The sequence below is a fragment of the Phyllobates terribilis genome, unplaced genomic scaffold (genome assembly GCF_046119375.1).
Source record: "Phyllobates terribilis strain yellow unplaced genomic scaffold, ASM4611937v1 Scaffold_11__3_contigs__length_659146591, whole genome shotgun sequence".
Lineage (NCBI taxonomy): Eukaryota > Metazoa > Chordata > Amphibia > Anura > Dendrobatidae > Phyllobates > Phyllobates terribilis.
This window is the reverse complement of record NW_027362771.1, coordinates 352,054,662-352,079,364: the sequence shown is the minus strand read 5'-3', so window position 1 is coordinate 352,079,364 and position 24,703 is coordinate 352,054,662. Positions and strand designations below refer to the sequence as shown.

The following is a 24,703-nucleotide window of genomic DNA, read 5'->3' as shown; positions in this document are numbered from 1 at the left end:
GGGTGCTGAAAGCTACCCTCATCATTGTCCCCTGCTTGCTGTGATCAGTGCTTGCAAGGGACAATGATGAGAGTAGTATTCAGTCCCCGCTGTGTCCAGCAAGTGTTAAAATAAGAATATAAAAAAAACAACTTATACTCATCTGTCCTAAGTGTCCCACGCTGTAATCCACCTGATCGCTCACAACGAGGAGCCAGGGAGAATGACTCACTGCAGCGAGCGAGCTCCGAACCTTCACTTAGCTCAGTGAGTGATAGGACACCACTCAGTGAGCTCAGCGGAGGTCCAGGGCCCGCTCGCTGCAGCGAGTCATTCTCCCCAGCGTGAGCGGTCAGATGGATTACAGCGGGGGACATCTTCTGACAGGTGAGTATAAGGATTTTTTAAATTTGATTCTTATTTTTACATCAGGACACAGCGGGAGCAGAATACTACTCTCATCATTGTCCCTTGCTAGCGCTGATCGCAGCGCAAGCAGGAGACAATGATGAGGGCAGTGTTGAGCACCCGGCACTTGGGAACAGCGCTCACTGTATGCTGATTCCCAGGCGCTGATACTTGTGATACTGATGCGGCACATGGCTGCCACACGTATCACACACACGGACACTGATATCTCTAGTACTGTTTTTTCCAGTATCGGAAATATTCGGACGTGTGAAAGAGGCCTAATTCTGTAATTCCCCATTGTATTTCCCCTTTTTCCAAGCAGTGTGAGTTGGACACTCATTGATCAGCAAGTTTTCTCCTGTCTCTTGGATCAGTGGTAACTTGTTTTCACTACACAAACCCTGTAAGGCCATAAACACCCAATCCCTACAATCCTTTAGTGCAATGGTCTCTCAGGACAGGAGTGCTTAGCCAAACGTTCTTGTGCTCTGTATTAGAGAGCAGGTGTCAAGCTCCTCTGGTGGCAGCTTATCTTCAGAGAGAGCAAGAGGATCAACTACTGGAATTCCAATGCGCCAGATCCTTCTCTCCCCTGACATCAGTTATCAAGGGAGAGGCAGGAAGCCCCAATACACGTCAGATTGTTGGCTGATCCTGCTGACTTTAGCTTTGTGTGTATGGAAGCCTTAGGCTATGTTCACACATGTTGTATTTTGCTGCATATTTTGCAGCAGATTTTTCTGTAAATTTTCAGCTGCGTCTAGCAGTACCAGCAAAGTCTATGAGAAACCAGAATTCTCTGTTCACACATGTTGCTTTTTGTATGCTGCATATTTTCTGCCTTGCTTGCGTATTTGGAAAATAGAGCATGTCACTTCTTTCAGCGTTTCTGCAGCGGAAAACGCACCTGCGTTTTTGCTGCGTATTTTCACCAATAGGAAGTAATGGGTGGACAAAAATACGCAGCAAAAAACTCAACCAATACGCACGTTTTTTACTCAGCTGTTTTCCTGCCAGAGAAAAGTTAGCAGATTTGCAGCAGAAAAAAACACGTGTGTGAACATAGCCTTAGAGTAATCTGTGTAAGGGCTCATTCAGACGTCCATGCACCTCAGTCTGATCTCAGAATGCAATGCATGGACTTGCCGAGGCTCTGCCAACCAGAGCATGACAGCCTCATAGAAATATATGAAGGCTCATGCTTGAGTCGGGAGACCCGCGGCCAGTACGTGCATTGCATTCCGAGATGTGTATGGATATCTGAATGAGCCATGATAAACAGTACTGGCGGTGCAGAAATCATGAACCTCCGTGCAGTAACTCCGATCTAGTCATCTCTGTAGTGAGATAGCTAGAATGGAGTTGCTGTATGGAGGACGTCCTTATTCTGTGTGCCCAGAAATCTTGAACCTCAATGCAGTAACTCCATTCTAGTCATCTCTGTAGTGAGACAAACCTCAAGAAAAGAAACAAGTTGAGCCTATACCAGGTCCACACTGATGATCTGCCTTATCTGGCAGATGCCCGTTGGGTTGCTCTGGTAGGTCATAAAATGGGCCGCCTGGCTGCTGTTGTCAGTGTACCATTGTGTAGCAGTGAGTCCTGCATTCTGTGCAGTCTGAGGTCATCTGTTCATCTACTTATTTTTATGGTAGATAAATAAACAAAAATGTCTGGATAACTCAGTGTTCTAAGAGTTTAGGAAGGTCACTCCACAAAGCATCTGGACACAGATTTGACAAGCAAGTCTCCTATATTGTGCACTAATTAGTAGCTTCTAAATCTTCCTGGTTGCAGAGTTTGCCCTGAAGTTCATCATTGTCAGAACAGATATTCACACAGGTATATAAGTGCTAACTTCCTACAGTATTTACTGGAAAAATATTAATGTGGTCACAAAATGACAAGTGTCCATGAATCAGAGCTGAACAATGTTCAGTTGGCAGGGGTACCAGAAGTGACACGGTGACGGGATGAGACAATTTGAGATGGCCTCTTAATTTTATGGATGATGGGCTCAGAAATTTGGCACATTTACTGAGGCACCTCTGTTCACCGTGCCAGAAATTTTACTCCAGTCGTAGACTGGAGTAATATTTTTGGTGCAGGAAACGCTGCCAGTTTATATGAATTTTTTAATGTGTTTTCTACCACATCTTTAAAATACAAACATACCTGGTTTCACGGGTTTACCGCGACAGAGAGGAGCCAGAAGACCACAGCATCTGAGTTCACGTACTGCTGGATTTAATAGAAGCACGTTTCTGTCTTATTAAATGGTGCTGGCTTCTTTCAGCAGTGCAGGAGTTAAACTGCTCAACCTTGAGTCTCTGTAGCTTCCTTCTTGGAAGTTCTCAGCTGTGCAGTATCAGCCACTTCCCTCTCCTATATAGTCTCTGCTCTGGCAATCTGGATTGCCAGGGTTAAGTCTTGTACTGCCTGGTGAGGAGTGGAGGATTCGTTGTTCGGTAGAGACGTATAAGTAGAGTTGTACTGTGACTGTTTCTTGGTATTTTGGCTGAGTGCATAGTCCCATTGTCTTCTATTTTTGTTTTCCCTCTTAATCCCTTCAGTGTTTCCCTCTGTTGTCTGTGAGTGCATATTTTGTATGTTTGGTATTTTCCTTGTTTATCTGGTTTGTGTATTTTCATACACTATTCCTCCCCACTTCCCTGGGTGGGGAGGGGACAGATAAGGGTTGATTCAGGGGTATAGAAAGGTACGTGGCCCCGGCCTCTTCACCGTCAGAAGTAACCTGGGAAGCAGGGATAGCTAGGGCGCCCCTAACGTTAGGGACAGGGTAGAAGCCCCTAGTCCTGGGTTATCAGACAACAGTATTGTGACACCTGGAATCCTAATGAGATTGTTCACACAGCATTTTTGCTGCTTTTTCCATGCTTTTTTGTGTTTGAAAAAATGCAGCATTTTACAATAGTAGCAAAATAAATGTGATTTGTAAAATTTAATTTGCAGTTTTTTCTTTGCGTTTTTGAGCTACTATGCGTTCATCTTACAGCCACAGTGTTTAAATTCTTTCAGCGTTTTTGCTGGATTTTTTATCTATTCAAATGAATGCATCAAAAAAAGCACATAATGTATGCAGCGTTTTTCCTGCCAACATTGTTTTTTGTGCAGGAAACAATGCTGCAAAAAAGCACTGTGTAAACATTGCCTAAAGGCACATACATGGTTCAATAGCTCTGCATTCACATATTTATTTTTAGACCACGTTCACACGTTTAGTATTTGGTCAGTATACGACATCAGTATTTGTAAGCCAAAATCTGGTTTTGGTTTACAAATACTGATGTAAAATACTGACCAAACACTGATCGAGTAAACGTAGCCTGATGGTCATTCTAGCGATTGACCTAATAGTCCATGCAGTCGTGAAAGCGGTCACAATATAAAGGTTCAGTGATGAGTCTGGGTTTAGGGTCCTTGCTGACTGAGTCATGTAAGTTCTATGTGGGCCGCTGAGGTCTCCTTTTTATTTTAGTAGACTATTAGAAGTATAACATATAGGTCGATATCATGGTGTTTTTTTTTGTTGATAATGATATTTATTGCTAACAAGTATTTCTTCTTTGATTGTCTTTCATGCATATCATGTACAGAATTATGACGTTCTGAAACTTAATGTATAATGCCTGTGGACTCAGTGTTGTGCAGTTCCTCTGTTGTTACTCCTGGAAATGTGTGTGTATAGCATCTGGTGTAAGCAGTCACAACTACCTGATCTTACCTAATTGGCTTCAGCTGCTGTACAATGACATCTCCTAGAATGCATGTAATTCTCAGAAATGCAGCTGTCAATTAGTAGCGTTGCGAAATTAGCATCTCTGGCCTTAGTGACAACTAAGGCTGTGTGCCCACTATGCATTTTTCAAGCGTTTTTGCCGCGGAATTTCCACAGCGAAAACGCTTAAACGCTTGGTAATATGTGCCCCGTGGTTCCCAATGATAATCCGCATGTGCTGTGCACATGCTGCGGAAATTTCCGCTTCGGATTATCATTGCGGAAAAATACGCAGCATGTCCATTAATTTTGCGGACACGCAGCGTAATTGCCGCCATTGACTTGCATTGGACCGCAGAACATCCACATGACTAAACGTACAGATGCGGATATTAAGCGTTTCGATGTGCGGATGGTACCCGGGTCTGGAGAAGAGGAGACTCTCCTCCAGACCCAGGTACCATAGTACCTGTAAAAAGAAAAGAATTTAAAATAAAAAATAAAGATTATACTTACCTTCCGATGTCCCCCGGCCACCTCAGCGATGCGTCCGGTCTCTTGTACGGCTTGCGGTGGTGTGAGGACCTGCCATGACGTAATTTAGTCATGTGATGGGTCACGCGACCGATACACCATAAGGGACGCATCGCTATGGAGACAGGGGCCATCGGAAGGTATTTATTTTTTACCATTCTTATTCTTTTTTAACTATTACTTGGTCACATTATATAAATCCATGCCGGTTGCATGGATTTATATAGTGTGACAAAGTTGTCAAGCACTTTTCCAAGTGATGCTAAAATCGCTTGGAAAAGCGCTTGATAACCCCGCATGCAGAAATGCATGCAAAAACGCTTGACAAACGCTTCTACCTGGCGGGAAAAATGCATGTAAAATCCACATGTGTTTTTCCTGCCAGGGAGAAGCGTAAAAAATATGCAGCATTTCTGCTTCGTGGGCACATAGCCTAAGGGTTACCATTTTCCTTCTCACCTACAGTCTGGTACTACCAGCAATGATTAGGCAAGGTTAGACTGGGTAGGGACACACGAATGGTAGCAGCTATTTGTCAGTTTATTCATATATTTCCAGGAGGAATAACAGAGGAATGCCACAATCCAAGAAAAAAGTAACGTTCCATAATTGTTTTATAGGGAGCAAGTATTCACTAACAAAGACAAGTGAGGAAGCCACCAAAGGGCCCCAATCTTTCCATTCAGCAGTGGGACCTGCATTTATCGGACATACGCTATATGGCATATCCTTTCAATTTGCCATAAATGCCCCAAATGGGACAAACTGTGTACCCCACATGTACTGTTCTACTTGTGGGGATGGTGGGGTTTACATATTTAAAGGGAGGTGATCATCCCCAAATTGCATATTACACTAGTTATACAGGGGACTGATCCCCCTATAAAAAAAAAATCATACTAGCACAATTGTGGTACAGCTAATGAGAAACTAACTTACTTCAAATGCAAATGAGGGGATTTTGGTGCACCCTTGGTGTCGCTAAGTGCTCAGTGCACCATTACTCCAACACCAGAGAGGAGGAGAGGGCAGAGAAGAAATTTTACATATGCGGCTCCAGACTTCATTTGATCACTCTCTCTTTTGAAAGGCGGGAAGAGAGAGGCCAGCGGGCTTGTGTGACATAATGTCATATGAACCCTGGGAGAGTGAGTGCCAACATCGCTGGAATGGCGCCGGATGTGAGTATAAAGGTTCATACTCATATGTGAGAAAAACAGACAAGTGCAATCCGATAAAAAATCTGATTGCACTCTGACCAATGTTATTCTATGAGGCACATCTCATCTGCGATTTTTTTTCTCAGCTGAAATCGGAGTGAGAAAATCGCAGCATGCTGCGTCTAGCTGCGTATCTTGGACGAGACTCGCCAATGCAAGTCAATGGGTGCGAGAAAAAAAAACTGACGGCATATGGACCATCCGCATGTCATCCGATTTTTATGGATAAATTACCATTCTGAAGCATAGAACATTGTAAATGATTGCAGAATAATAGTTGCAGAGAAAAAAAAACGCATTGCATACGGATGACATATGGATGCTAGGTGTGAAAAATCGCATTGTCTTCTCATGAAAATCGCATGACACTTGTCCGATTTTTCCGTCCAGATATCGGAACGTTTTTTTTCACACATATGGGTATGAGCCCTAAGTGTTGTTATTTTAACAGGGGAAAACGTGCTGATTGAGAAAGGGTTGTCAAGAGTTGTGGACAACCCCTTTGAATGAAGTGGTGTTAACATTTTTTGTAATGTAGGAGTGGGGTGGGGGGACAATATTGTATGTGGGATCTATGTGCCAGGGCTGATTTTTAGTCCCAGTCCAGCGCTGGCCTATACCCTATAGTAAGTAAATAAATAATTAGTAATAGCACACTATATATTTATATAGTTACATAGGAAGAAAAAAGACCTAGGTCCATCAAGTCCAATCTTTCTCCACCAAATATACATTTTTGTCACATTTTTTTTCTTTTGTTTTCGCTCTGAAATGGCCATAGTGTGAACGTGTTCTTACACTTTCCACATGTATCAAGTTTATGCTTCGGCTCATTTAGGTTAAGTGCACACAGTTCGTTTTTGGTGCATTTTTTGTATGTTTTTTCAGGGCGGAAAAGGGCCAAAAACGCATTGCATACCTTATTCCATGACTTCCTATGACATTTTGCAAGTTCTGTGCACATGATCTTGCACCGTTAAAAACGGTGGTGCTCCTGGCCAGCACTGGTCTACATTCGTCAAAAGTTGAATTTGGGACAATCAGCACTGAGTGTAATTATTTGTATAATAAAATTGCTAGTTTTATTCATCACAAAAAACTAAATGTTGCTGATTTTTTATGGCTGCATCAAAATATATAAAAGGGTATTAAATTAATGTACAACTTTGGATGTTTACTCACTTAAAGGGAAGCTGTCACCCCCTGGGACTTATCAGACCTCTAATATGGGCATACATAACATAGGTGATAGAAATGTAAATCTATACATACCTGTATGGCCCGTATTAGAGGTCTGCTTGCTTTGAAATATCTTTTTATAAAATCTGTTTTGCTATGCCTATCTACCTACTTAATTTAAACATCCCCCCACCTCCCCGTCACAGGGCGCTGTGACGTGCAGTCTAGGTCTGCACATCCCGCACATGCGCAATGCTCCTATAACGCAAGGCGCGTTCTTTTTTCTCCCTGCCCTATTTTACACTGCTGGGCTCTAGTGCGCAGGTACCGGGGAGACACTGTGACTTCTGCTCCAGTGACCTCCGGGGTGCGCAACTATAAGGTTTGGTCCCACCTTCCTCCCGGCATCCTGATTTTATAAAAAAAAAAGTAAGCAGACCTCTAATATGGGCCATACAGGTAAGTATAGATTTACATTTCTATCACCTGTATGCCCATCTTAGTAGGTCAGATAAGTCCCAAGGGGTAACTGATTCCCCTTAATGACCAAGCCAAATTTTACAATTCTGACCAGGGTAAGTTTATGAGGTACTAACCCTGTAACGCTTCAACGGAGCTCACTGATTCTGAGACTGTTTTTTCGTGACATATTGTACTTCATGGTAGTGGTAAAATTTGTTCAATATGACTTGTGTTTATTTGTGAAAAAAACAGAAATTTGGCGAAAATGTTGCAAATTTTCAAATTTGAATTCTTATGCACTTAAATCAGAGAGTTATGTCACACAAAATAGTTATTCCCACATGTCTACTTTACATCAGCACAATTTATGAAACATTTTTTTTTTTTTTCTTGTTAGGAAGTTGTAATGGTTAAACGATGACCAGTGATTTCTCATTTTCCCAACAAAATTTACAAAACCATTTTTGTAGGGGCCACATCACATTTGAAGTGATTTTCAGGGGTCTATACGACAAAAAAATACCCAAAAGTGACACCATTCTAAAAACTACACCCCTCAAGGTTCAAAAAACCACATTAATATTATTATTATTATAGATTATTATAGCGGCATTTATTCCATGCCGATTTACATGTGAAAAAAGGGGTATACATACAAAAACAATTACAATGATCTTTAACAAAATGTGATGACGACTGGTACAGGAGGAGCGAGGACCCTGCCCGCGAGGGCTCACAGTCTACAAGGGATGGGTGAGGATACAGTAGGTGAGGGTAGAGCTAGTCGTGCAGCAGTATGGTGGAGCAATGGTTGCTGAAGGTTGTAGGCTTGTCGGAAGAGGTGAGTCTTCAGATTCCTTTTGAAGGTTTCCACGGTGGGCAAGAGTCTGATATGTTGGGGTAGAGAGCTCCAGAGTAGGGGGGACGCACGGAAGAAATCTTGTATGCGATTGTGGGAAGAGGAGATAAGAGCAGGAGATCTTGTGAGGATCGGAGGTTGCGTGCAGGTATGTACCAGGAGACTTGGTCACAGATATATGGAGGAGATAGGTTGTTGATGGCTTTGTATGCTGTGGTTAGGGTTTTGAACTGGAGTCTCTGGGCAATGGGGAGACAGTGAAGGGATTGACAGAGAGGAGAGGCGGGGAATAGCGTGGGGACAGGTGGATTAGTCGGGCAGCAGAGTTTAGGATAGACTGGAGGGGTGCAAGAGTGTTAGAGGGGAGGCCACAGAGCAGGAGGTTGCAGTAGTTGAGGCGGGAGATGATGAGGGCGTGCACTAGTGTTTTTGCAAATTAGTGGTTATGGAATGTGCGGATCCGGGAGATATTTTTGAGTTGGAGTTGGCAGGAAGTGGAAAGGGCTTGGATATGTGGTTTGAAGGAGAGATCAGAGTCCAGGGTTACCCCAAGGCAGCGAGCTTGTGGGACTGGGGAGAGTGAATAGCCATTGACGTTGATAGATTGGTCAAATGGGGGGGGGGGGTGAATGAGATGGTGGAAAGATGATGAATTCTGTTTTACCCTTGTTAAGTTTTAGAAATATAGCAGAGAAGAAGGATGCGATAGCGGACAGACATTGGTGGATTTTGGTTAGTAGGGAGGAGATATCGGGTCCATGGAGGTAGATCTGTGTGTCACCAGCATAGATGACACCAAGCTCAAGAAGTTTATTAACCCTTCAGGTGATTCACATGAACTAAAGCAATGTGACTTCCGCTCCAGTGACCTCCAGGGTGCGCAACAATAAGGTTTGGTCTCCACTTCCTCCCGGCATCCTGATTTTATTAAAAAAAAAGCAAGCATACCTCTAATATGGGCCATACAGGTAAGTATAGATTTACATTTCTATCACCTGTATGCCCATAGTAGAGGTCTGATAACTCCCAGGGGGTGACAGATTCCCTTTAAAAAATCAATTTACTTCAAATAAAAACACCATGAAATCAACCACTGGGATTTAGCTTTCTTATATAAAGCAGGATGAATCCTAGAGGGAGGAAGGACCTGGTGCATTGGGCCTTTAGTTATAGTATTAACCCCGTCACAACATATATGATGCAGTTACATCATATGTCATAAAAATATAAGAAAAAAAAAAAAAATATCCCTTTTGCTCCATTAAAAAAAAACAAGAAAAAAATACACAAACTTGGAATTGAGGTGTTCAGAAAGGTCTGACCTAACAAAATATAAAATAAATTAATCGGATCGCTAAACGGCATGACGAGAAAAAAATTGAAACGCCAGAATTAAGTTTTTTTGGCCGCCACAACATTGCAATAAAATGCAATAAGAGGCGATCAAAACACGGTAGCTATGCCAAAATGGTATCAATAAAAACATCCCACCAAAAAAAAAAAAAAAGCTCTCAACGCCGATGTGGACAGAAAAATAAAAAAGTTATGGGGAGGAAAAAAATTAAAATGAAATAAAAACGGAAAGTCACCCGAGGGTTAAAACACCCCTAGGTACATGCATGGAAAAAATCTGTGGCCGTGTGATCCACAAAAATGATTACCAGTAAATGAAACGGGATGTGGATGTGATCAGAGCAGGATATTGTACAGACTGAAATCAGGGGGAAAATTCCTGCGTATAAACGTCCCATAAAAATAAATATCTGTGATCAAACATCCTATCTAGTCCGCGCCTCAACATTACTGCGAAAAATAACATTACAGTATTCATATATATCTATATACAATAAGTGTCCTGCAGCCCAGTGGGATTCAGCATTGTTATATAGGGCAGTATAAATCCTAGTAGCCAGAAGGGCCTGGTCCCTCTGCCCAGTAGGAAATAGCCGGCTCTGTGTGAGAAAGCAAAATCCTAGTGGCCAGAAGGACCAGGCCCTTCACCGCACTGGGATATAGCCACAACCCTGATCCAGCCCCGGGTGCACCGCAGCCTCCGGCTCCTCTGCTATCAACGCGCTGCCCGACGTCCCCTGCGTGGCACTGTGGCGCCCCTGAGGGTTCAGTCGCCATAGGGGTACTGCACCTCAGATAGAGGTGTGGTATCTCCTCTTTCAGGTAAGGATGGATCATCACTCAGGACCCCACTTCACACTCAACACTACACCACTCCTGTCCTGTAGGGGGCCTAAATGCACCAGGGTGCTGCCCCGGCCCGGGATAAAGGAGATGGGGGGGAACCAAAGATAGGGGGAACCAAGTAGTGGGTGAGGGTGGAAGACACACTTACAGGAAGCACTTATGAATCTATATAACCTATGGCCATCTTAAGTTCAAGGTCTTTGATTGTGGTTTTCTGTCAGGGTCCAGCAAGAGTCTGTAGCTCGCTGAAGATTCATGGTCCTCGTTCTCTGGCCTTGAGACGAGGAGCGGGTCAGAGTTAACCCATGTCTCTGCCCGGTCAGGGTCCTGTTCTGAGAAGGCCTTGGAGGGGAGCAGAGGAGATAGGCTCCACAGGCAAAAGGATCCCAGGGAGATATGGACGGAGCGGAGTCGCCACCTGTATTCTTCATTTTGGCCTAGCCAGAGGGATTCCTGCTGCAAGAGGGGTGACCGGCCCCCGATATCTGACTTTGTCACTTCAAGTCTCAGTCAGAAAAGCCCGGAGGCTTAGTGGATCCCAGGGGGATACGGACGGAGCGGAGTCGCCACCTGTATCTCTCACACTGCGTTTATCCAGTGGGACCCGGCCTTACACCACGTTCAGACCACACACAGTGAGGAGAAGACTCAGTGGGAGAACAAACTAAGGAGAGGAACACACCAGCGGGGTCTCGACCGGTGCTCCTGATCTACCTGGAAAGTGCTGAACCCCCTACCCGGTGGCCACAGTATGCTGTGAGAAGCAGAGAGAAGCTTTGCGGCTGAAAGTTCATCTAAAGTGAGTAAAGACCTGGATGACTTCATACTTCGCCTCCGCTTGTTTATTCCTGCACGGAACTGCACCCACCATACTTCTACATAGTCCTCCTACCCACTGCCCTGAGGCCTGCTCCGCCTGTGGGGAGTAGTACCAACTGTGCTGCCAGAACACCGGCCTCAGAGGACTGCCGCAGCGCTGGTGGCCATCACCAGGAACCGCAGGTGGCGTAGTCGAATAACCACTCATCCTTGAAAGCCCAATACTTTTATGTGACAGCCCTGGGCACGGAACGGGTCGAGGCCACGACTGCATTCCCCCACCACATCTACACTGACCCGGCTCCGAGTAACCCCCAGCAAGCCCAGGGAGGGCGTCGCAGCACCGGATTCCAACTGCCAGAAGTACCCTGCGTGCTGCAGAGGTGACAGACGACGGCTTCTGTACCGGGCGACGCTGACCCCGCAGGGGGTACCGACGGCGGGGGGCAGGCATAGGGCGATGTTAGGGGCCGCCTGCCCACCCGGCCGTCACTGTGCTGGAGCTGGGGGAAGGAGCCTGGTGGCCAGCGACAGTTGATTTTGTTTACTCATGTTTTTAAAACGGCGCCATCTACCGCCAGGTAAATGTATTCACAGGACATGTAATGTGCGGCTTTATGCAGCTCGCTCCGGCGCTCCCTCTACTGGTGGTTGCAGGTAGTGGTCTTGTCACCATTTGTACCATGAAGTAAATATATAGATTATATCATGTGCACTATAGTAGAGATTCCGGGGCACATCCTGTGCTGGGTATATCGGGGGTGGTTGTTCTATCAGAGAGAAGTTTCTAAATAAATATTTATTCCAGATTACAAAGAAAATGAAGATGTTTTCAAAGCAGTGACAATAATGAATTGCTCTTCTGGTCCTGGGCTTCTCTCTTCACCTCATCGCCTTCTGCCTTATGACATCGCTTGATCCTCCACTCGCACCAGCTGCAGCCGATCACTTGAGCAGAGCAATCGTCTCACCGGCAGATGTGTCCTCCCCTTAGACGCCAAACAAGAGCAGCATTTTCTCCAGGCCACAGATGGAAGATTGTGATGAGCTTTTCCTGCGGAGCCTGAGATCAGTAAATCACAAAGTGACAGATAAGTGTCAATGATCCGTGTCCGTATTCCTCTCTCCACTACCTTCCCTGTGGTATAACTTTCTAGGACCCCAGTACAATGGCCGCAGTATACAAGGATTGCAGCAGGTGTCACCCCTCGCCCCTGGTATCACATCTGTTACTGTGCGGCTGAAGCTGCTGCAGGGACTGTGGGAGAAATCATAAAAACACTGTCCCATATTACTGCCGCCATCCTTTCACAGACAGATTTTGGCCTGGATTTGGGTCAGGAATTTGTAAGCCAAAATCAGGAGTCGGAACAGGTATCTCCAAGATAGATTTTATCTGTTTGTTTCACTCCTGGTTTTCTCTTAAAAAAATACTGATTTAATCCATAGAGTATATGTGGTGGTTGCATATCTGTAGTATAGATGTGCTGTCTATTTACACACAGAATGTGAAGTGTATGTGTTAGGCTACCTTCACACATCCACTTTTTAAGGACTGCAAATACGGACACACGCACACCCATTGTATTCAATGGTGGTGCATGAATGTCAGTTTTTTCACGTGTCCGTGTGAAAAACTTGCAGGCATGTAATTTTTTCTGGCAGCACGAAGGATATACGTGCATGCCGCACACATGCATACTAATGACACACGTGCACACTGATGACACACGGTTGACAGCTTGACCCAGGGGAATGCATTGGGGGGGGGGGTGATAAAATGTAGTGAACAACCCCTCTAAGGTCAAAATTGGCTTGCTCACTAAGGGGATAAAATATATGGTGGGAGTCCACAGTTTTTTTTTTTTTTTATCATCAGTGTTGCCTGGTCTTGCAGGTCGCAGGAAGACCAGGCAAGGCTGATGACAGTTGTCAGCACCCGGGGCCTGGTATTAGCGCTAACCAGGGCTGTGGAGTCGAAGTCGGAGTCTATTTTGGTGAGTCGGTATAAAATGGACCAACTCCAACTCCTAAACTATATAATAAATTGGGTACAGTAGTTCAATGCAGTTTATGGGGAATATTTTTTTTCGTAAGAATTTGGGAAAGTTATGAAATGTCCTATTCCTGATCTAAGGGTCTAGACTTTTAGCTGAGATGAATCTGTGCTACAGTAAATTTATCACTTAAACATGAGCCATGTATGAGGGAGTCGGAGTCGGTGTCATGGAAATTGAGGAATCAGAGTTGGAGTCGTAGTCAGAGGTTCGGCTTACCGACTCCACAGCCCTGGCAGAAACCCCCCCACAAGTGACCCCATTTTGGAAACTAATTAAGGAATTAATTTAGGGGTATACTGAGCATGTTTACCCTACAAGTGATTCAAAAAACTTTATAACATTTAGATGTGAGAACAAAAAAATAGTTTTTTTTCCACTAAAATACTGTTTTAGCACCAAATTTATAATTTACACGAGTGGTAATGGGAGAAATTGGACCCCATATTTTTTTATGCAATTTCTCCTGAATGTGGCAGTACCCAATATGTGGTTGTACACTACTGTTTGAGCACACAGCAGGGGTCGGATGGGAAGGAGCGCTACTTGGCTTTTAGAATGCAGATTTTGTTTGAATAGATTGTGGGCTCCATTAGCTGAGCCCTTGAGGTGCCAGAACAGCAGAATCCCCCACAAGTGACCCCATATTAGAAACTTCACTGCCTAAAGAATTCATGTAGGGGTGGAGTGAGTATTTTGAACCCATATGTTCACAGAATTTTATACGATTGAGATATGGAAATATGACATTTTAGTGGTAAAAATTACATTTTTGTATTTGCTGCAAATTTTTCAGGTACACAAGGGTTAATAGTTGAAAATGGACTGCATAATTTATTGCGCATTTTCTCCCTAATGAGGTGCTGCCCTATATATCGTCAGAAACTACTGTTAGGCCACACTACTGTTAGGGCTGATATGGAAGGAGCGCTATTTGGCTTTTGGAGCACAGATTTTGTTAGAATAGTTTGCGTGCGACATTTGCGGAGCCCTGAAGTGCCAGAATAGCACAAAAAAAACAAAAGTAACCCCATTGTAGAAATTGCACCTCTCAATGAATTCATCTATGGCTGCAGTTACTATTTTGTGACATCCACGCCAAGCTTTTTTTCTGGAGAAATGCAAATATGCCAGTTTAGTGCCCATACATTGTGCCCCCATATATTGTAGCGCCCCCATACATTGTGCCAAGCTTGTGATTCAGGAGACATGCACCCCGTAAATTAAGTGCTCTCTCCACACTACTTATTGGTAACATTTTGGGGTACATACTATTTTTATTATATTATAGAATATATTCTGGCATTTGGCAAATATTAAAATTTATGGTAATCCTAATTAACCTAAAACGGGAAAGGTTTATTCTGATTTCATGTCAGATATTGAGAAAAACATACACTATATAAAAAGACACATATGCATGTAAACTTCTTGTTTCAACTGTAGATAAGTTCCTTGAGGGGTCTAGTTTCCAAAATGGTGTCACTTGTGGGGGGTTTCCACTGTTTAGGCACATCAAGGGCTCCCCAAACGCGACATGGCGTCCGTTAATTATTCAAGCAAATTTTACATTCAAAAAGTCAACTGGCGCTCCTTCCCTTCCGTACCCTGCCATGTGTCCAAACAGTGTTTATCCCCACATATGGGGTATCGGCTTACTCAGGGGAAATTGCACAACAAATGGTATGGTGCAATTTCTCCTGTTACCCTTATGAAAATGCAAAATTGTGGGCTAAAAAACATTTTTTGGGGAAAAATGTGAACATTTTATTTTTACGGCTCAATGTTATAAACGTCTGTGAAGCAGCTTGGGGGTTCAAGGTGCTCACCACACATCTAGATATGTTCCTGAGGGGTCTAGTTTCCAAAATGGTATAATTTGTGGGGGGTTTCCACTGTTTACCTCTATGTGAACAGGCCAGCTGTACTGCATTAACCTTAGGGAGTTCACAGCAGAGTTTCTGTAAATTTGTCTTCAAATATGTATATGTACGTATGCCTGTATGTGTACTTATCTGTGTATATATTTGTATATGTGCGTGTCTCGTATTGTATGTGTACATATCTGTGTACCGTGTGCAAGCATGTTTGAGTGCATGTCTACGTACTGTGTGTGCATGTCTGCCTTCTGTATGCGTGCATGTTTGCGTACCGTACGTCATGTCTGCATCCTGTGTGTGTGCATAACTCTCACTCACTGACACACACATGTATGCACTCTCACACACTCCCCTCCACACTCTCCGACTCTCTTTTTCTCTCTTGCTCACACATTCTTTCACACTCTCCTACACACAATCTCACACACAGACACTCTCTCACACAAACTCACTATCACGTGCGCACACACACTGTCTCACACACATTATCTCACAGTCACAAAAACACACACATACACTCTCCTACACATTCTAATTCACATTGTCTCTCGCACATTCTCTATCAAACACTCTCATACACATACACTCACACACTCTCACATACACACCCTCTCACACACTCACTATCACGCTCACACGCACTCACAAAAACACATTCTCGCATACTCTAATACACATTCTCACAGACATACACTACCATGCACGTGCACATACATTCTCTCACACACACACATATTCTCTCACAGACACACACAAACACATTCACTCTCCCACAAACTCACTCGCACACACACATTCTCACTTACACAGTCACAAACCCACACAATCTTTCACTTAAAAACACAGCCACACACAATATCACACACACTTTTTCTATCACACTCACACCTACACTCAAACATTCTCACACATTCTCTCACACACACACATTCTCTCTCACACACATATTCTCAGGCTGCGTGCCGACTATGCGTTTTTCAAGCGTTTTTGCCACGGAATTTCTGCAGCGAAAACGCTTAAAAAACGCTTGGTAATACGTGCCCCATGGTCCCCAATGATAATCCGCATGTGCTGTGCACATGCTGCGGAAATTTCCGCTGCGGATTATCATTGCGGAAAAATACGCGGCATGTCCATTAATTTTGCGGCCACGCAGCGTAATTGCCGCCATTGACTTGCATTGAACCGCATAATATCCGTATGAACACATTTTCACAAGCGGATATCATACGGTCCAATGTGCGGATGGTACCCGGGTTTGGAGAAGAGGAGACTCTCCTCCAGACCCGGGTACCATAGAACCTGTTAAAAAAAGAATTTAAAATAAAAAATAAAGATTATACTTACCTTCCGATGTTCCCCGGTTTCCTCAGCGATGCGTTCGGTCTGTTGTATGGGTCGCGGTCGTGTGAAAGGACCTGCCATGACGTAATTTAGTCATGAAACAGGTCACGCGACCGTCGTTGGTTGCGTGACCTGTCTCGTGACTAAATGATGTCATGGCAGGTCCTTTCACACCACCACGACCCACACAACAGACCGGAAGAAGAGGAGAAAACACCGGGGGCCATCGGAAAGTAAGTATAATCTTTATTTTTTACCATTCTTATTCTTTTCTTTAACTATTACTTGGTCACACTATATAAATCCATGCCGGTTGCATGGATTTATATAGTGTGACCAAAGTTGTCAAGCACTTTTCCAATTGATGCTAAAATCGCTTGGAAAAGCGCTTGATAAGCCGCATGCAGAAATGCCTGCAAAAACGCTTGACAAACGCTTCTACCTGGCAGGAAAAAATCATGTAAAATCCGCATGCGTTTTTCCTGCCAGGGAGAAGCGTAAAAAATATGCAGCATTTCTTCATCATGGGCACTTAGCCACACACACACACACTCACACATACACTCACACATTCTCACACACAAACCGTCACACACTCACTCTCTCTGACATACTACACACACTCTCTAACACACACATTCTCACACACACACTATCTTTCGATCTCACTTTCTCTCTCACATTCTCTCACTCACAGAAACACTCACACAGGCACTCCACATACACACTCTCTCCTACACAAAGGCACTCACACACACACACGTTCACATATAAGTACTCTCAGACCAGACACTCTCACACTCATACACACACACTCTCACACACAGAAACCCTCACACAAAACATTCTCACATTCCACACACACCCACACTCTCCCCCACTCTCACACAAACACTTCTGCAGAAGCACACATGCTCAATCTCTCACATACACACCCTCACACAAACACACACACACGCTCCTACACCCACACACGCACTCTGAAACATGCACTCTCACACAAACACATTTTCACACATTCACTCTCACATACTCTCACATGCTTTCCTACACACACTCATCTACACACAATCTCCCCCACTCACAAACTTCTACACAAACACACATTCTCATACACACTCACTCTCACACTGTCTCACACACACACTCTCTCTCTCACACAAAAACACTCTCTCCCCCAATCTCACACACACTCTCACATTCACACAGACACACATTCTTAGACCAGACACTCTCTCACACACACTCTTTTTCTCTAGACACTCTCACTCTCTGACACTCTCCTACACACATCGATACTGAAAAACAAATGGGTGGATTCTGCGCTGTTGTAGGAAGAATGACGAATGCCACTCTAATTGTAAATGGTTTAATGATTTGACATTTGTTTTCTAGTATCGATGCTTTTATCTCCTCGTGGGTCTGCAGCAGCCTTAAGTGTTTTCAGTGGTTGTGTGTACAGAATGCAAACCAGGTGAGCGCAATTGTGCTATCTTTTCCATATCTGCGCTTTGTCTCCTTCCAGTCTCTCTCTTGGACTCTCCTACACACACACACTTCCCTTTGCACACTCCCCTCCACACACTTTCTCACACACAAAAAAACTTCTCACTCACACACACAGGCATACTCAAACGCACTCACATTCACACAAACATACTCTTTCACACACACATTCTCAGACCAGACACTCTCCTTCATACACACTCTCCCCTCCACACACTCTCACACGAAAGCATACTCTCACACACACTTTTATATACTCTCTCGCACTCACACACAATCTCACATGCACACTCACGAACACACTCTTACACACAAACACAATCACACACTCTCGCATGCACGCTCACATGTACACACAATCCCACACACACCCTTACACACAAAAACTCTTTGATACACATACACACACTCTTACACACTCTCACACGCACACCATCTCTCCTTCACTCACACACTCCTGCACAAACACATTCTTACACAATCACTCGCTCACACACTCTCCTACACACTCTAATACAGTCTGACACGCTCACACACATACACTCAAATACACTCTCATACACACACTCACTCTCTCACCCACATACTCACCCAATCTCACACAAACACACACTTACACAAACACACTCTTAACACACAAACTGTCAAACATTTTCTCTTACACACAAGCACACTCTCTCTCACACACACTATCCTACACCCCCACTCTCAGACACACACTCCACACTCTCTCATACAGACACACGTTCCTACACACATACTCTCTCTCACACAAACACACACAATCTCACACACACTGCTTCACACAATTATCACTGACACACACTCTCTCACACAAATGCTCTCTCATTCACACACATACGCACTCTTAAACACAAAAACTATCAATGTACTACTACCTGCTAAAAAATGAAGTAGTGTAGGTCAGGCATAGAGAAAATGGAAGTTTCGCAAATACATATTACAACTATTGTTTAATAGGCAAACATCACATGTAGGGTTTGCAAGCTATACCTTCTAGCTACTTTGTCTAAATTAGAAGCAAATTGTTTGAAGATTACTTCTACCTAAATGGCAGAAAACGCATCTATCTTGGTGATGGATAAGACAGCTTGAGTGGATATGGAGGAGGCTGTTTTTTTGATAGCAAAATGTTTAAATTACACCTAATAATTTATGGAAAGTATCAGATTTTTCTAACTATTGAACTCACATTAATTTAAAACAAACTCACATAAACACACTCAGACAAACACATTCTCACACTCTCCCACACAAACACTCTCCCACACAAACACTATCCCACACACTCACATAAACACACACTTTCTCTCACAAACACACTCACTCAAATACAAGCACACTCACATAAACACTCACACACAAAAACTCACACAAACACGCTGACAAAAACATGCTCATACATACACGCCCACACAAACACACTCATACAAACATGCCCACACACAAACACGCCCACACACAAACACGCCCACACATGCACACCCACACTATCCCACACACTCACAAACACACACTTTCTCCCTCAAACACTCTCACATAAACCTATAAGCACACTCACTTAAACACACAAACACGCTGACAAAAACATGCTCACACATACACGCCCACAAACACTCCCAAACACACTCCCACAAATATACTCAAACAGTCACATAAACACACACACTCACCCAGACACTCACACAAACGCTCTCACACAAACACTCACATAAACACACTCTCACACACACACTCACGCTCACACAGACACACTCAGACAAGCTCACACATACACGCTCACACACACTCACACAAACATGTGCAAAACCTGAGATGATGATAGGCCAAACCTGATGAGGGCGCGAGATTATGATAGGCCAAATCTGACAAGGGTGGAGATCATGGTGGGCCAAACCTGATGAAGGCGCGAGATGATGATAGGCCAAACCTGAGATGATGATAGGCCAAACCTGATGGGGGCATGAGATGATGATAGGCCAAACCTGATCAATGCGCAAGATGATGGTAGGCCCAACTTGATGATGGCGCGAGATGATTATATGCTAAACCTGAGATGATGATAGGCAAAACCTGATGGGGGCGCGAGATGATGGTAGGCTAAACCTGAGGAGATGATAGGCCAAATCTGATGGGGGCGCGAAACCTATCATCTCCTCAGGTTTGGCCTACCATCATCTCGCGCCCCCATCAGGTTTTGCCTATCATCATCTCAGGTTTAGCATATAATCATCTCGCACCATCATCAAGTTGGGCCTACCATCATCTCGCACCCTCATCAGGTTTGGCCTACCATCATCTCAAGCCCTCATCAGGTTTATCCTATCATCATCTCACGTTCTCATCAGGTTTGGCCTATCATCATCTGGCATTCTCATCAGGTTTGGTCTACCATCATCTCACGCCCTCATCAGGTTTATCCTATCATCTAGCGCCCTCATCAGGTTTGGCCTATCATCATCTCGCGCCCCCATCAGGTTTGGCCTATCATCATCTCAGGTTTGGCCTGATGGGGGCGCGAGATGATGATAGGCAAAACCTGATGAGGGCGTGAGATGATGTTAGGCCAATCCTGATGAGGGCGCGAGATGATGATAGGCCATACCTGATGAGGGCGCGAGATGATGATATGCCAAACCTGAGATGATGATAGGTCAAACCTGATGGGGGCGCGAGATGATGATAAGCCAAACCTGATGAGGGCACGAGATGATGGTAGGCTAATCCTGATGAGGGCAAGAGATGATGGAAGGCCAAGCCTGAGATGAAGGTAGGCCAAATCTGATAAGGGCGTGAAATGATAAGCCAAACCTGATGAGGAAGCGAGATGATAGGCCAAACCTGATGAGGGCGCGAGATGATGGTAGTCCAAACCTGATGAAGGCTCCAGATGATAGGCCAAACCTGATGAGGGCTCCAGATGATGGTAGGCCAAATCTGATGAGGGTGCGAGATGATGGTAGGCCAAATCTGATGATGGCTCCAGATGATGATTGGTCAAACCTGATGATGGAGCGAAATGATGATAGTCCATACCTGATGAGGACACAAGATGATGATATGCCAAACCTGAGATGGTAATACGCCAAATCTGATGAGGGTGCGAAATGATGATAGGTCAAACCTGATGGGGGCGCAAGATAAGCCAAACCAGATGAGGGCATGAGATGATAGGACAAACCTGATGAGGGCTCGAGATGATGGTAGGCCAAACCTGATGATGGCGCGAGATGATGATATGCCAAACCTGAGATGATGATAGGAAAAATCTGATGAGGGCGCAAGATGATGGTAGGCCAAATCTGACGAGGGTGCAAAATGATGATAGGTCAAACCTGATGAGGCCTCGAGATGATGGTAGGCCAAACCTGCTGAGGGCGTGAAATGATAAGCCAAACCTGATGAGGGGGCGTGAGATGATGGTAGGGCAAACCTGATGAGGGCTCGAGATGATGGCAGGCCAAATCTGATGAGGGTGCGAGATGATGATAAGCCAAATCTGATGAGGGTGCGAGATTATGGTAGGCCAAATCTGATGAGAGAGCGAGATGATGTTAGGCCAATCTTGATGAGAGAGCGAAATGATGATAGGCCAATCTTGATGAGAGAGCGAAATGATGATAGGCCAATCTTGATGAGAGAGCGAAAGGATGATAGGCCAATCTCGATGAGAGAGCGAAATGATGATAGGCCAATCTCGATGAGAGTGCGAAATGATGGTAGACCTAACCTGATGAGGGCGCGAGATGATGGTAGTCCAAACCTGATGAGGGCGCGAGATGATGGTAGTCCAAACCTGATGAGGATGCGAGATGATGGTAGTCCAAACCTGATGAGGGTGCGAGATGATGGTAGTCCAAACCTGATGATGGCTTCAGATGATGATTGGCCAAACCTGATTTGGGTGCGAGATGATGATAGGCCAAACCTGATGAGGGTACGAGATGATGGTAGGCCAATCCTGATGAGGAACAGAAAAAAACATGAGTACAAAATGGTATAAAAAGTTCAAGTTTTATTTAGTCAATCTGTAAATAACATATATTTATATTATGGATATATTAATGTAATACATGACAAAGTGCAATGTGCTGGAAGAAAAAAGCAGTCCTACCTGCAAAGGCATATCATACCCAAGCTAAAAAGATAGAGTCCATATACATAGTGTGGTATCTTTCTAGAGATATACTGGATAGAATAAGGCTGTATATTAGAAGTGGAGCACATAAAAATGTTTAAACCAAACCCAGGTTTACCAGATGCTTACCACAATTGTATATGGTGTCCAGGGTGACACGGAGGACAGGTGGCAAAGGTGTCTCGACGCATGTTTCGCTTGTAAAAAGCTTCATCAAGAGACAGGTAAATGAAAGAGAATGAACAGGACATTTATAAATACACCCACAATTGGTCACATGGTGCGTCATGTGATTGAAACACATAGCTCAAGATAAATAAGGATCTTAGACGGAGCATGCGTGGTAGTTTTAAACCCGCTCTGCCCCATGAATACTGAACATCATCATGCAAATCAGGATCAAATGAAGGCCTGAAGCGGCGCATGCGTGGCAGTACCAAACCCGTTCGGCCCCATGGATAATGGCCGTCACGCCCCCTGTATGCATCTCCAGCACGTGCGGTCACGCATCCGGAGACCACACACAGGGGATAAAGATAGCCAAATCCATGCGCGGAAGTCGGGGGGCAGCGGCGCAGGCGCACATCGGCCCGTAATAGCACAGGCAATCACCGAAAATCAAACATATGTCACCAACAAATATTACCTCAGCTGGTGTATACAGTATTTGGTGACATATGTTAATATATTAATGTAAGTTATTTACAGATTGACTAAATAAAACTTTAACTTTTTATGCCACTTTGTACTCATGTTTTTTTCTGTTCTAAATGCTATATGAGACTATTCTGGCTGACTCTGGATTTACCGAGGTTTCAGCCATTGTTTCCTTAAGATATGTTGGTCGTTGTTTGTACAATCCTGACCAGGGCGTGATATGATGGTAGGCCCAATCTAATAAGGGCGCGAGATGATGATAGTCCAAACATGATGAAGGCACGGTATGATGGTAGGCTAAACGTGATGAGGGCGAGAAGTCATGACATACCAAACCTGATGAGGGCGAGAGATGATGATAGGCCAAGACTGATGAGGGCGAGTGATGATGATAGGCCAAGACTGATGAGGGCGTGAGATGATGGTAGGCCAATCCTGATGAGGGCACGAGATGATAATAGGCCAAACGTGATGAGGGCGCTATATGATGATAGGCCAAACTTGATGAGAGTGCAAGATGATGATAGGCCAAACCTGTTGAGGGTCGCAAGACGATGATATGCCAAACCTGATGAGGGCAAGTGATGATGATGGGCCAATCCTGATGAGGGTGCGAGATAATGATAGGCTTAATCTGATGCGGGCGCGAGAGGATAATAGGCCAAACCTGAGATGATGATAGGTCAAGCCTGATGAGGGCGCAAGATGCTGATAGGCCAAACGTGATGAGGGCGCGAGATGATAATAGGCCAAACGTGATGAGGGCGAGAGATGATTATAGGCCAAACCTGATGAGGGCGCGAGGTGATGATATGCCAAACCTGATGAGGGTGCAAGGTGATGATAGGCCAAACCTGAGATGATGATAGGTTAGCGGGGGAGGGGGGGGGTCACATGCTGCCTGTGAGCAGCCAGTGATAGCGCAGCTCACAGGCAGAAACAGCAGTGGGTGGTAATTAGAAAGAAGCTGCTTTTCATCATAAAAACAAATTGGGCTATTTTAAATAGTAGTGGACAACTATTTTAAGGCGTTCCAGCTTCCCACTACTTTGGGATTGATAGGGAACATGGAAAGCCTGTTCGATCCCCAGAGTTGCCGTGATCTGTTTCATCAGTTTTCAAGTGAAGTGTCTGCCTCTGTCACTCTCTATGGTTTGGACACTCCATATCTGCAAACCACCTCACTTTTCAATTTTTTTATTTTTCCTTTTGCGTTAATTTTGGTCACTGCCCAAGCTTCAGGCAACCAAGGGAAGAGATCAATGAATACCAGGACGTATTCATAAGTACCCACCTTAAGTAGCTAAGAAGTTCTGGGTGAGCGGCTGCTTCATGATGTCATAATATCCAGGCAGAGGTGACCATGGTGCTGATCTGATCTAGAAAAAAATAATGATGTAGCAAGTTTGCTAGCTCTAGAGACCTGGATGTCGTCATGACAATGTCGGGTCATCATTACAACGATCGGGCCCATGCGATGACGTCGTGGGGCGCCAATCGGAGGGCAGAGGGGGCTTCCTCCTTCTGCCTATTCTCTAAATGCTGCAATCGATATTGACCGCAGCTTTTAGGGGATTAAAGCACCGGGAGCGGTGTGGGTACCGCTCCTGGTGCCGGGTGTCTGCTGTCAGAATCAACTGACATCCGGCGGCGATCGCACGCACACAACCTCTGTGCGCGCAAAATCGCCTGCATGTAT

The 24,703-nt window shown here is 44.5% G+C and overlaps 1 long non-coding RNA gene across 2 annotated transcripts in view; it reads right to left on the bottom strand.

Annotated features, from left to right (window-relative positions):
* Nucleotides 1-12,185: 12,185 nt before the first annotated feature.
* Nucleotides 12,186-24,703, bottom strand: part of LOC141166316 (uncharacterized) — a 51,279-nt gene continuing 38,761 nt past the window's right edge. The window contains exons 4-5 of one of the 2 annotated variants that reach the window (XR_012251276.1): nt 24,299-24,383; nt 12,186-12,464 (exon numbers count right to left, since the gene is read on the bottom strand). This is a non-coding gene — a long non-coding RNA (uncharacterized lncRNA). Of the gene's footprint in view, nt 12,465-22,465; nt 22,556-24,298; nt 24,384-24,703 lie in introns of those variants that run through there. The other variant, XR_012251277.1, reaches the window with a different exon arrangement.